Source organism: Pithys albifrons, chromosome 4 (assembly GCF_047495875.1).
Source record: "Pithys albifrons albifrons isolate INPA30051 chromosome 4, PitAlb_v1, whole genome shotgun sequence".
Taxonomy (NCBI): domain Eukaryota; kingdom Metazoa; phylum Chordata; class Aves; order Passeriformes; family Thamnophilidae; genus Pithys; species Pithys albifrons.
The window spans coordinates 97,466,033-97,479,536 of record NC_092461.1 but is presented as its reverse complement, the minus strand read 5'-3'; the positions used below and the strand labels follow the sequence as shown (position 1 = coordinate 97,479,536).

Here is a 13,504-nt window from a genome sequence, read left to right as displayed (position 1 = left end):
ATGAGTCGGTGTAGAGGTAAAGCTTTGGCCATTTCTCTCGTTCAGCAATGTCCAGGGCCAACTGCACGGCTTTAAGCTCTGCAAACTGACTGGACCCACCTTCTCCTTCAGTAGCTTCTGCAACTTGTCGTGTGGGACTCCATACAGCTGCTTTCCATTTGCGATTAGTCCCTACAATGCGACAGGAGCCATCGGTGAAGAGGGCGTAGCGTATTTCCTCTTTTGGCAATTGATTGTATGGTGGAGCTTCTTCCGCACGTGTCACCTGCTCTTCCTCTTCATCTGCTAGACCAAAATTTTCACCTTCAGGCCAGTTTGTGATGATTTCCAGGATCCCAGGGCGATTTGATTTTCCTATACGGGCGCGCTGCGTAATCAGGGCAATCCACTTGCTCCAGGTAGCATCAGTGGCGTGATGTGTAGAGGCAGCCTGTCCTGACAACATCCACTTCAGCACTGGTAGTCGAGGTGCCAGAAACAGCTGTGCTTCTGTGCCAATCACCTCTGAGGCGGCTTGAACTCCTTCATAGGCGGCTAGGATCTCTTTCTCTGTGGGGGTATAGTTGGCTTCAGATCCTCTGTAGCCTCGGCTCCAGAATCCAAGTGGTCGGCCTCGAGTCTCACCAGGCACCTTCTGCCAAAGGCTCCAAGACAGGCCATTATTCCCGGCAGCGGAGTAGAGCATGTTCTGTATGTCTGGTCCTGTCCTGACTGGTCCAAGGGCTACAGCCTGAGCAATCTCATGCTTAATCTGGTCAAAGGCTTGTTGCTGCTCAGGGCCCCAGTGGAAATCATTCTTCTTACGGGTTACCAAGTAGAGAGGGCTTACGATCTGACTGTATGCTGGGATATGCATCCTCCAGAACCCTATGGCACCCAGGAAGGCTTGTGTTTCCTTTTTGCTGGTGGGTGGAGACATTGCTGTGATCTTATTGATGACTTCTGTTGGAATCTGACGGCGTCCATCCTGCCACTTCACTCCCAGGAACTGGATCTCTTGGGCTGGTCCCTTAACCTTACTCCGTTTGATGGCAAAGCCAGCTCCCAAAAGGATCTGGATGATTTTCTCTCCTTTCTGAAAAACCTCTTCTGCTGTGTCCCCCCACACAATGATGTCATCAATGTATTGCAGGTTTTCTGGAGCCTCACCCTTCTCCAGTGCAGTCTGGATCAGTCCATGACAGATGGTGGGACTGTGTTTCCACCCCTGGGGTAGTCGGTTCCAGGTGTACTGCACGCCCCTCCAGGTGAAAGCAAACTGTGGCCTGCACTCTGGTGCCAGAGGAATGGAGAAGAATGCATTAGCAATGTCAATAGTGGCATACCACTTTGCTGCCCTGGACTCCAGTTCATACTGGAGCTCCAGCATGTCCGGCACAGCGGCACTCAGCGGTGGGGTAACTTCATTCAAGCCACGATAGTCCACAGTCAATCTCCATTCTCCATCAGACTTATGCACAGGCCAGATGGGGCTGTTGAAGGGTGAGTGGGTTTTGCTGACCACCCCTTGGCTCTCCAGTTCATGGATCATCTTATGGATGGGGATCACAGCATCACGGTTCGTTCGGTATTGCCGACGGTGCACTGTCGTGGTGGCAATTGGCACTTGCTGTTCCTCAACTTTCAACAGTCCAACAGCAGAAGGACTTTCTGAGAGACCTGGCAATGAGTTCAATTGTTCAATCCCTTCTGTCTGTACAGTGGCTATTCCAAAAGCCCATCTATGACCCTTTGGGTCCTTAAAATATCCATTCCTGAGGTAGTCAATGCCCAGGATACATGGGGCGGCTGGACCAGTCACAATGGGGTGTTTCTGCCAATCTCTCCCTGTCAAGCTCACTTCAGCTTCTAGCACAGTCAACTCTTGAGATCCCCCTGTCACCCCAGAAATAGAAATAGTTTCTGAGCCCACATGTCCTGATGGCATTAATGTGCATTGAGCGCCAGTATCAACCAAAGCCTTATACTTTTGTGGGTCTGATGTACCAGGCCATCGAATCCACACAGTCCAATAGACACGGTTGTCCCGTGCCTCTACCTGGCTAGAGGCAGGGCCCCTCTAACACTGATCCTGGTCATAGCGGTCAGAACCTTTTCTCGATGAGTACACCTGGAAGGTGCCCTCCTGTGGGTCAGATTCTTGCCCGTGGGAAACTGGGACTGCACTTACTCTCACTGACCTTCTTCCATTCTCCTTCAGTTCTTGTACTCGGGCTGCAAGGGCACGGGTGGGTTTCCCATCCCACCGTCCCATGTCTTCTCCATGTTTGGCCAGGAAGTACCACATCTCAGTTCGTGAGGTCTGTCCACTTCCTCTGGCTGGGGGGCGTCTGGCTCTGACTTCAGAGGTTCTCATTCGCACTGGTGCCACTTGGAGACTTTCCCTAATTTCCTCTCTGATCGCTTTTACCTCTGCAGGCAGCGTCTTGAGACTCTCAACCAATGTCTCTACAGCAGAAATACGGGCCTGCATTGGGCTGTGGGTCATGCTTTCATATATCCGGAGCTTATTTGCTACTGCGCCCACTGTTTCATGGTTCTCTTCCCTATACATGGATGCCAGGAAATCGGTGTATTCAGCTGGCCCCGAGCGTGAAAGGTCCCACCACATATGTGGTGTGCATCTGACCTTGTCAGGGTCATTATTGGCTTGCCCACCTCTTCCAAAAAGCACCTCCATCATTGCCATCTCCCTCAGACGTAAAATTCCTTCTTCCATCGTCTTCCAAGTCTTCCTAATATGATGTTCCTGCAGGATTTCTCTATAAACAAACTTCTCTCTTACACTCGTTAGAAGTCGTGCCCAGAGTGAAAGGGGCTTTGATTCCCTTGCAAACACCTGTTCAATAGCCACGTCCTGGGCCAGAGCCCCCAAAAACCTGGCTTCAGCACCATCCAGTTGTAAGGTTGCACCCATAAGGTCCCAAACTCGGATCAACCAAGTCAGGATGGGCTCACCCGGGTGTCGAGCAATGTCTTTCCGCAAACTACGGAGATTATCAAATGACAATGACTCAGTGATGATCTCAGGCTCTGGGTCTGCTTGCTGTGGAGGTGCAGCAGCCCCCTCATCGTCTGCTGGATGGTCTAATTTGGTCTTATATTTCCTTTTCTGAATAGGGGCAACTTCCATAGGCTTGGCCTGTCCTCCTGGTTTAGCCTCATCCTTTTCTCCCTTCACTGTGGCATCAGGGGTTTTATTCTCTCGCTTTTCCCCCTTCACTGGGCTAGGTTTCTGAATGCATTCTGGAAAAACCCTGGCCCTACCTTCAAACATTCTGTAAGCTGCAGGGATACAACCCTGCAGAAAAACCATAAAGAGCAAGATATCTCTGGCATCCAGGGAGAATTTAAACATCTCAAAAGCTGTTGTAGCAGACTTGAATGGGGAATGGACAAAGGGTTGGGAGAAGAGATTCCCCTTTGTTCCTTCCCAAGGGTCCGTACTATTATCACTGAATCCCCAGAGGTAGCAGCTTAGGTTGCGGCAGGAAAACAGCCTGGAGAGCACCACCCACATGACATCCAAAGGCATCGAATTCATGGCACCATAAATCCAGAGTAAGAACTCAATAATAATTGCGGCTATTTGAGTTTTGCTCATTGATTTGTTGATAAGACTTAAACCTGCCGCTCCTTTTGGCATGAATTTGTACCAACAAAAAGCCAATATGTTATACAGGATGGTCCTGATGAACCTTAAGCTCAAGACCCACATGGTGCCACAAAATAGCAGTTATCCTTCTTTGTTTACAAGCCCCACGTTGGGCGCCAAGAAATGTCTCGGTTTGAGGGGAAAAACCAAAATGTTTTACCCACAAGCAGGGGAGGGGCCTCCTCCTCAATAATCACACCACTCTTTATCAAATTTAAGAAAAGGAATTTTAATACAAGAAGGATAACTGCTATATATATATATATATATATATATGTAAACAGACTAGTGCAACCCACTTCCCCAACACCATAAGAGGAAAAAAAAAAACAACAACAACAAAACCCAGCAGGTTTTCCTCCGGGAGAAAAGGTTATACTTAAGTGTCCTTGTCACAGCCCGCTGGCTGCAGAGTGAGTTTCAGTCCCTCTCCAGCGAAACAGACGAGCAGTGGGCTTTCAGATGGACTCAGTCTCTTTCCCCTGTGTTCCCCGTCCAAGAAGCAGACAGGTACGAGCAACCAGCAGCAAATCCAAGGCAGGTAGCAGCACGGCAGGAAAAAGTAATCCGAAGTAGGCAGCGGCAAGACAGCCAGGGAAAACCCCAGCAGTAACCAGCAGGGCAGCCTGCCTCCTTGGAGCCCCCACTCCCCCGTTCCGCCGAGCCAAGACTCAGGAGAATATCCAAAAAAAAACCAAAAGAGACAAACCTGCCCCCACCCCAGCGATCACAGTTAACTACTTCTTTTGTTAACCGCTGGCCTGGGCAGTTAAGTGGCAGGGGAGAGAATTTACATAATAATCCCAAACTACAACACTGTAAACAGACCAGAGCAAACTACTCCCCCCAGCACCAAAAGTAAAAACAAAAGAGAACACACCCTCTCTTCCACTGCCCCCCCCCCAAAAAAAAAAAAAAACAACAAAAAAACCCCCTTAGGTTCCTCCTGGAGCAGTTATATTTATGGACAGTGTCAGTGTCACACCTTGTCTAGCTGCAAGGTGAGTTCTCAGTCTTTTCCCAGCAAGGCAGATAGAAGCAGATGAACTCAAGTGGACTCTCTCTCTCCCCCTCTCCTTGTCCTATGTTCCAAATGAAGAAGGAAAAGCTGGGAGTGGAGGAAATGGGGATAATCCCCAGGAATCTCCTTGCAGTCCAAATCGGTCCCAAGGAAGAGGGAAAAAAAAGTCTGCAGTGTCCTGAAGTAGCTGTGTCTCTCCTCTCTTTCCTCTCTCTCTAAAGCTCAGGGTGCCCAGAGATGGAGGGGGAAAAGCAAAGAGCAGAGCCAGAAAAAGAGGAGAGCTCACCAGCAAGCAGTGGCTCCTTTTCTGCAGCTGCCCAAAAGAAAAACCTCAAAAAAGTCAAAAGAGCACACAAGGAACAAGAAAAGAAAAACTTCTCCCCACCCCCAGATGTTAACTCAGATCATCCACTTGGAATTCAAAGTGGTTGGGCTATTCCTTTGTTCTGCAGTGGGAGGGAGAGAATTTACATTATCATTCAAAACTACTACACCATCACAAGAGGTCAGTGGAGCAGCTCTGCAGATCTTTCAAATGAAGATAGAGAATAACTGCTGGGCGAACTACAGATTTCAGATGAGGAGAATTTTGGAATTCCATTAGGCTTAGTATGAGACGTTTAGAGAACGAAGAAAAGGGGGACAAAAGGAGGCATCAAGGTGGTTCGAGGAGGAATAAGCATTGCAAAGTAGAGAGACAGTGGGATGAAAGGGACTGGTTGTCTGTAAACATATTGTTAACCAGGCTGTTTGTCTGGCCTTGTTCTACCTCCGGTCAGCACAGTCTACTCTACTTATTAGAATCTAACTTTTTCCTGGGTGAGGGACTCAATCTGTGTGCATGTGTAGGGGGAAGTGAGTGCACCAACTGTAGTGGGACCAGGCGTTGGAAACACACATGCTTATGTTGTCAGACATCAGAGTTAGTGCAGATGTGCAAATTATGTGTGAGCATATGCAAAGATTGAGCCAGAGCAATCAGGCAGCAGGCAAAGTGGCTTGGGAGCCAAGGTGGGGGATAGTAGGTATGTATGTGTACATGTCTTTAAGATCGAGGCAATTGGAGGCGCTGGGTATCAGGGACTCTAGGGTAGTTCTGGAATGGTGCTGGAGAAACCATACAGTTAGGCAGTCTCCAGGGGTCAGACTCATTTGTGCATATGTACACAGATTGGTATAGACATGCATATTTTTATTTATGTGCCCATACATTTATGTGTCTGTTTCTCTGTCTTTGGATTAAGGCACCTGGGAAGAGCAAGAATACAGCACCAGGCTGGGTATAAGTCAAGATGTTGTAGGGACCTGCAAGGTGTGAAGACATGTGTGGCCAGTGTGTGCAAAGGAGTCCCTACATGCTACTGGAAGCTGGGCTGCAGACCTCAGAACTCATATCTCCCAGTTGCCAGCAACTGGGGAGACTGAGATCCAGGGGCAGCTACTGGGCTCAGCTGCTGCAAGAGGTATATTGTACACATGCACTATGTTCCAAGTAAGGGGCCTCCATCCTGCTAAGCCAAAAAAGAGAAAAAGATGAGGCTGGATTTAGGCTTACATTTGGTTTACATGCAACAGTAGGATTGTGGAAACGTAAAAATAGCATGCAGACTATGCATGGTACTGTAAGGTGCAAAATATTTCCCTTCATTAGTTTTCAATTCATTTGTAACAAATGAGTTTTAGATTTGCATCTGATTTGCAAGTCTTGGGGGCTGCAGTCAAACAATGTTCTTTCCAGGCTTCAGCTAAGACCGACTTTAAAGTGAACATTATTACTGTTGCCTATGACAAGGCTGGTTCTTTTCCTCCTCATTTCAGCACAATTATTAGATATACAAAATGCACAGGGGTGTGTGTGTGTATATATATATATATATATATATATATACACATATATGCCAGATAATGGAAGTGAAAGAGACCAAAGTTTCAGTCTTGCTTTTTATTAAGCACATTCATTCATTCAGCATTGCTGACACTTGCACACTAAAGAGAAGTTGAAAGATTAACTCTTACAAACCTCCCACTAAAATATGAAACAAACAAACAAACAGAATCACCTGACACAACAGAAAAAAAAAAAAAAAAGAACCCAGTGCCACCAAAAAAACACAGAGCACTGCAGCTTGAGTTTATCATGTTGGGTTTTTTTTTTTGTCCAGAAACAGGACATCATAATAACACTGTAACTGTGGTGGTCTGACCCTGACTGGATGCCAAGCACTCACAAAAGCTGCTCTGTCACTCCCCTGTACAACTGAACAGAGGAAAAAAATATAATAAGAGGCTCACGAGTTGTGATAAACACAGGGAGAGACACTCACTGATTGCCATCATGGGCAAAAGAATTGACTCGGGGAAATTAATTGAATTCATTACCAATCAAAATCAAAAAAAGGACAATAGGAAGTAAAAGAAAAAACAAATGTAAAAACACTTTCCCCCCATCCCTCCCTTCTTCCCAAGATCTACTTCCTCCACACAGTGACACAAGGAGATAGGAATGGGGGTCAGTTTGCCACAGGTCTTTTCTGCCACTGCTCAGAGAGGGAAGTCCTTCCCCTGTTTCAGCACGTGGTCCCTCCCACAGGAGGCACTCCTCCACAAACTTCTTCAGTGTGGTCTCTTTTCATGGAGTGCAGTCCTTCAGGCACAGGCTGCTCCAGCATGGGTCCCCCCCTAGGGTAACAAATCCAACCAGGAAACTTGCTCCAGCGTGGGCTCATCTCTATGGGTCAGCAGGTTCCTGCCAGGACCCTGCTGAGGCATGGGCTTCCCACGGCATCATAGCCTCCATTTGGGCATCCATGTGCTCCAGTGTGGGTCTCCTCCCTGAGCTGCTGGTGGATCTCTGTACCCCTGTGGACCTCCTGGGGCTATGGGGGGGACATCCTGCTTCACCACAGTCTTCACCACAGACTGCAGGGGAACCTCTGCTCTGGCATCTGGAGCACCTTCTCCCCTACTTCTCCACTGACCTTAGTGTCCACAGAGTTGTTCATCTCACATACTCACTCCTCTTTGAGTGCAATTGCTTGTGCACAGTAGCTTATTTCGTCCTTTTAAATCTGTTATCACAGAGGTGCTATTCCCTTCTCTGATTGGTTCAGCCTTGGCCAGCAGGAGGCCCATCTTGGAGCTGGCTGGCATTGGCTCTGTCAGACGTGGGAGAAGCTTCTAGCAGCTTCTCACAGAAGCCACCACTGCCACTCCACCTCACCCCCAGCTACCACAACCTGGCTATACAAACCAAATACACCTAATCTAAACTGTCTTGAGTTTAGCAGCTATGAAATATTTTGGCTGTCTTGCAGAAGTGATTAGTATCTTGGATTTCATGTAAAATGGGACCTCTCTTTGCTAGCAGTGAGGATTTACAAAGCCTTGTTCTAGTCCAGTTTCTAGAAACTAAGAGAATTTCAAACAATGAGCCAGGCTGACCTCTGTATTAAGATGACAATTTAAGCACTATATAACTTCATAAATGAAGTAGGAAAAGTTAAAGCTGAATGAATTGACTGGACTTCTCACAAAGTTGGTGAGTTACACACTGGAGTTGGACACTGGAGTTAACTCATGAAGGTCTTTAAGTAAACCTGCTTTATGTAACTTAATACCGCACTAACTGACCCCAGAATTTCCTTTTCCTCCCCACTGGCTGTCTTTCAGGAGTATGTCACAACTCTCCTCATGAGAGTTGACAGTGGGTATCAAGTTGGCGGAGAGGGCAACGTGACCAGAGTGCAGGCAGAGACCAGCTGGCAGACTAACTGTGTTAATATTCCCACCCCGTTTCTGCAAAATGTCACCTAGTACTGTGACAGCAATAATCTTCAAAATTCAAACTCAATTAAAGCACATTTAATACAGATGTTGCTACTAGCAACACAGTAATACTGTCATTGTAATATCTTCTGTCAAGGTGACAGTCTTTCAAAATATAGAATCTTATGTATTCCTTGAATATATAAATTATCCTTGAATATATAAATCATATGCAGATTTTGTACTGTGCAATCAGGCAGCAGAAATCCACTTGTCTGCAAACAGATTTCTTTTTCTGTGCAATTCCTTTTCTCTTAACATTAATTTTATTGGGAGAAAAGGGGTTCAAAAAAGTCCCTAATGAGTTCTATTAAGCAGTATTTAATGATAGTGATTTTTAGTGGGATTCAGATTAGCATATTGTTAAACTGCTTTTCATTCTCTCAAGTTGTTCAAGTGCTTTACTATATATATGTGGGCACTTTTTAAGACTGCCTCCAGCACCTTAGTTCACATTTCACATTTATTTCCTAGATCTGTTGAAAAGACAGAAAGAGACACTTTTTTACCCTGTAGGATATTCAAATGAAAAGGTTGGAAGGAGGGCAGATCTAAATGCCTTAGCCATTTATCTCTTGAGCTACAACACATAACACAACATTTGTGTGTACAATACTGCCAGCAGTTATCCATCTTCCACAAACTTCTTTCCCATAAGCAACCAATTCAAATTTTTACTTCTGAATTCCCAGAAATAATTTTTGCTGTTGTTGTTGTGTTTTGTGGGTTTTTTTGGTTGGTTGGCTGGTTGGGCTTTTTTCAGTTTGTTTTGTTGTTTTGGGGTGTCTGTAGGAATTAGATAGAGTGGACATGCAGCTCAGGATTCAGCATACAACAGCTAATTGTACACAATTAGCAACAGAGCTTCCTGATTTGCAGCACTAGATCAATAATTGCATTTTTCAAGTCTTCTTTCAAAATTGTGGACTCAAAGTGGACATTTCAGTAAGCATGGTCCTCTGTTCATGTAGCTTTATTTACTATACACATGTGCCTCACTTCCCCTCTTTCTCATAGTATTCTTATTTTTACTCTGTGCCATTTGCACCATTTCACTTTCTTTCCTTCCATTCCCACTCTCCCTTTTTGGTTGGAAGTCATATCCATGTCAAAGCCCTAGGAGGTGTTAACTGCCTGCCTTGTCAAGCCCACAGGGGCAAGGCCACCTGGCTGCAATTCCTCCAGTGCTGCACTTTGCCAGACTTCCCTCAGCCTGGACAGAGGCACACACTCCTCTCCTACTGCAGAATTTCACAGGACTTTCAGGAACTCCTTCACTGCCTTCAAACTTCTACTGCCTGAATAATTTGAGATTAACTAGCCAATAGATGAAAAAGTTATCACAGAGAACTGACAGGCACAGAAACTGTGACTCCTTTAGAAAGCCAGTAAATAATTTAAAATATGCTGAAACAGAATTTCCTTATATACACACACACACACATCAGAATTCTCTTAAACCGGATTTCCAATAGTTACAGAAATGGTGATATTGATTATTTATTTGGGCTTTTTTGTAAACTTATATTCTTAAATATCCAAAGCCCACAAAGATCATTCAATTCTGACAGGATTTTTATTCCACAGCGCGTGAGTCACTGATTATAGCCTAGCTCATGTACAATCAGAGTTCCATTACTTCACACTGTAATTATGGTTATGTGGATCAATTACTAAATTAATTCCAGCATTATAAAGCTATCATTACAGTCAGAGAATGATTCAGAGAGTTAACAGATACTGAGTAGGTAACACTTCAGACAAAACGGCGTTGAATCTTTTCTCCCAATGTCCAAAACGCACCCTGAGTTTTCTTAAAACTAATTTAACAAATTTAGTGGTGTCAGAAATAATGGTCCTATTCTGGTTTCAAGGTTTGGTGAAGCAATCACAAAAAACGTATTAATTGGTTTATACTGGTTTAGTCCACTATTGTGGCTGACAATGTATCTTCAAGATACACTTACATCAGTATATTTAAATGTGTACCAAAAATATAGAAACACTAGCCTGGTTCACTTTACAAAGTTGATATATTTTTGACATTTCCCATTCTTTTTTTTTAAACTAACACCTTACAAAGTGAACAGATTCACAAGTAGAAAACAACTGCAAGATGCAGTCACCAAAAGCAGTACACAAACCATTCAAAAGTAAATTTAGTTAGTATAATTTTTAAATTGAAAAAGAATTTAAAGGTAATATTAAAATCTAGGCAAAGAAAAAAACCTTTTAAATAATGGAATAAATTAATTACACATGAAATAATCTCCATTTGATGCTGTACTATGCTAACACTTTTAGTTTTTCCTTCTTAGAATTACTTCTCTAACTTCTTTTTACAGTACCACGATTGACAAAGGGATGACTCAACCACATCAAGACAACTTTAGATTTTAACATTGGTCTCCCCAACTTGCATGCTTTTATTTCTAAGGATCAATTACTGTATTGTAAGACAACACACAACCAGAAGAAATCTCCAAATGACGTCTCCCATGTAGAATTTTAAGCCCCTTCTTCAAACACCAACCTTTTTTCTACAGTCTTCAGTCTACCTTTAAGGCCAATGACAGTAATCTAATGATAAAATAACTTTTGTTGTCTGGGAAATGTGTCCACTGTAATCACCAAAACTTAACATTACTGTAAGAGTTTTCAAAATGGTATCGCCTAACATTTCTTGGCTCAAATAAGTTATATGTACTGAATGGGAACAAACAACATACAAAATTTTCATTTTCTGAGTGGAGTGTACTTACATATAGATTCAGATTTTTTAATCAATTGTGTTTAGCCAATTTGTGATTACCTGGACCACCTCTGATTTCTTAGACCGAAATTTTGCATATGTAGGAGATTTCAGCACCAATACACATCTTCAGAAATTTAAAGCCATTTAATACTTTTAATTTCCTGAAAGTTTATTTTGTCACAGCCTAATTAGTTTCATAAAATCTTAGCACTCATTGTAAACTGGCTTACAGCAAAACAGAGTCATTAATAAACTGTATCAGGAGAAAGAAAAAAAAATGGACAGATTCGCCACTTTAGCTTGGGCTGAGACAGACAGCACAAGTTACAAGAAGGAAAAAAGTCAAGAAAAGATCATGACACCTAATCATTAATTCTTTGCTACCTTTGTGTTCTATGCCACAAGACAGAGACAAATATCCTCTGATGAAATGTCTGGAACTAACAAAAGCTGTTCACATGCTACATGAGAAGCAGCATCACTTGAGAACATTTTTCTCCTTTCAGCCTTCTCTGCTTGGACCCCAATTTTGCTCACTGCTCCAAAGCAAAGGATCAAAGCCCCTAAGGGTAACTGGTGAAATGTGGGACAACCTAAGTATCTCAAAGCAGCAGCTTCTGGATTTAGGTCTGACAGTAGCTGGTAAAGCTGATGAAATTGTGTAAATACAATTTTAAAAGAACTAGTAAAAGGTTAAGAAGCTACAGCTTTGAAAGCATTACTGTCACTTCTACATCCACGCAGTGCCTGGTAGCAGAAATTTCTGCTCTATTGGCAAAAGATACTAGAAGGAAAGGCAGTAAGCAATTGCTTCCTCTGGTTTAGCAAGAGTATCGTGATGGTTAATACACAGTCCATGCAGGGGTTCACTCCTTTTTGCACCTGAGACAAGAAATCCAACCAGCTGACAGCTGCATCTAGGCCTTTTGTACATGACAATCTAAAGTCAGTAGGGCTGACTTGAGCTGGCTTGTACCAACTCAGCTTTCCATCTTAGCTGACTTGAGAGGTCTTTAGTCTGGAGAAAGAAAAGCATAGCCAAAAAGGCAAGTTTTCCACTGTAAGGCTGGTGGGATAGTCCTTATCACAACATGTGACTTGAAAGCAGACTTAGATATGCAGCTTGTATTAGAGATGAACATTTAGGCTACCCGCGTCAGGTAAGAGGGGAGCCACACATAAATGGCAACTACAAGACATATTCCCATAGGAAGCCTAGCATTTTGGTATCAACATCTTTTCATGGATCAGAAGCCAACAAGCCACTTTGGGTAAACAAGAGCAAAGTGCAAAGGAGGAAAAACACTTCAACCCTCAATACTTTTTACAGTCATAGGCTGTTCACTGTTATCCCCAGGAATTTTGGCACAGCATGGTAACTCAACTGCAGAACTCAGTAAAATTTCCTCAACTTCTCTAATCAGAAGGCAAACACTACACTCTAGTACACATTGATTTCCTATCCTGCAAGGCCATAGATAGATAATTTAGTAAGCAGATGGAGACACAGCCCAAATTATGCTTTTTAAAGTCTTTTAAAGTCTTCTATTTTTAAAATAACTAGTAACAAATAATAAGCAAGAAATATGCAGAGAACTCAAATTCTCCTATTTGAAACTTTGCAACTAAAAGGTATTTTTAACCAGTTTTACCCAAGCAAAAATTACACAGAACTGGTTGTCATGACATAAGAGACATAAGAGGAAAATTTTATGACTATAGATAGCACATTGTTCAAAGACTAATTGGTCACTTGCTTTATGACTTTAATGCAGCACACAACAATGATATAGGCAAAGGACAGGTTTTTGCTGCACATTCCTATGGATGCATAGGACAGGTAGACAATGCATTGTGTTGTAACACTTAGGGGCCAGCACTACTACATTGCTCAGTCATGTGAGCTCATCCTCAGGAAAACTAGACTTATGTGACACTGAAAACATTGGCAGAGCATGCTGAACCAATGTGCGTGTGTGTGGCTCGGCTTCGCAAATGAAGATTTGGGCAGGGCTGTCCCCACGTGCCCTTCCAGCCTGCGCAGTGGATTTTAGGTGAGGCTCAGCCTGCGCAGAACTGGCCCCACCGTTTCAGTCCTGAGGTTCATCTGCCACGGCCGAGCGAGCTTGGATGGTGCCAGTGAAGTCCTCAGGACTAGAACCTACAGCACCCGGCGTTTCCCAGGAGGTCTCCCATCCAAGTACTAATCCGGGGCTGACCCTGCTGAGCTTCCGAGATCTGACGGAAT

General features: G+C 43.9%; 1 protein-coding gene across 1 annotated transcript in view; it reads right to left on the bottom strand.

Moving 5' to 3' along the window:
• CDH12 (cadherin 12) overlaps positions 1–13,504 on the bottom strand; it is a 596,819-nt gene that overhangs the window by 432,002 nt on the left and 151,313 nt on the right. The gene's annotated exons all lie outside the window — the stretch shown is intronic.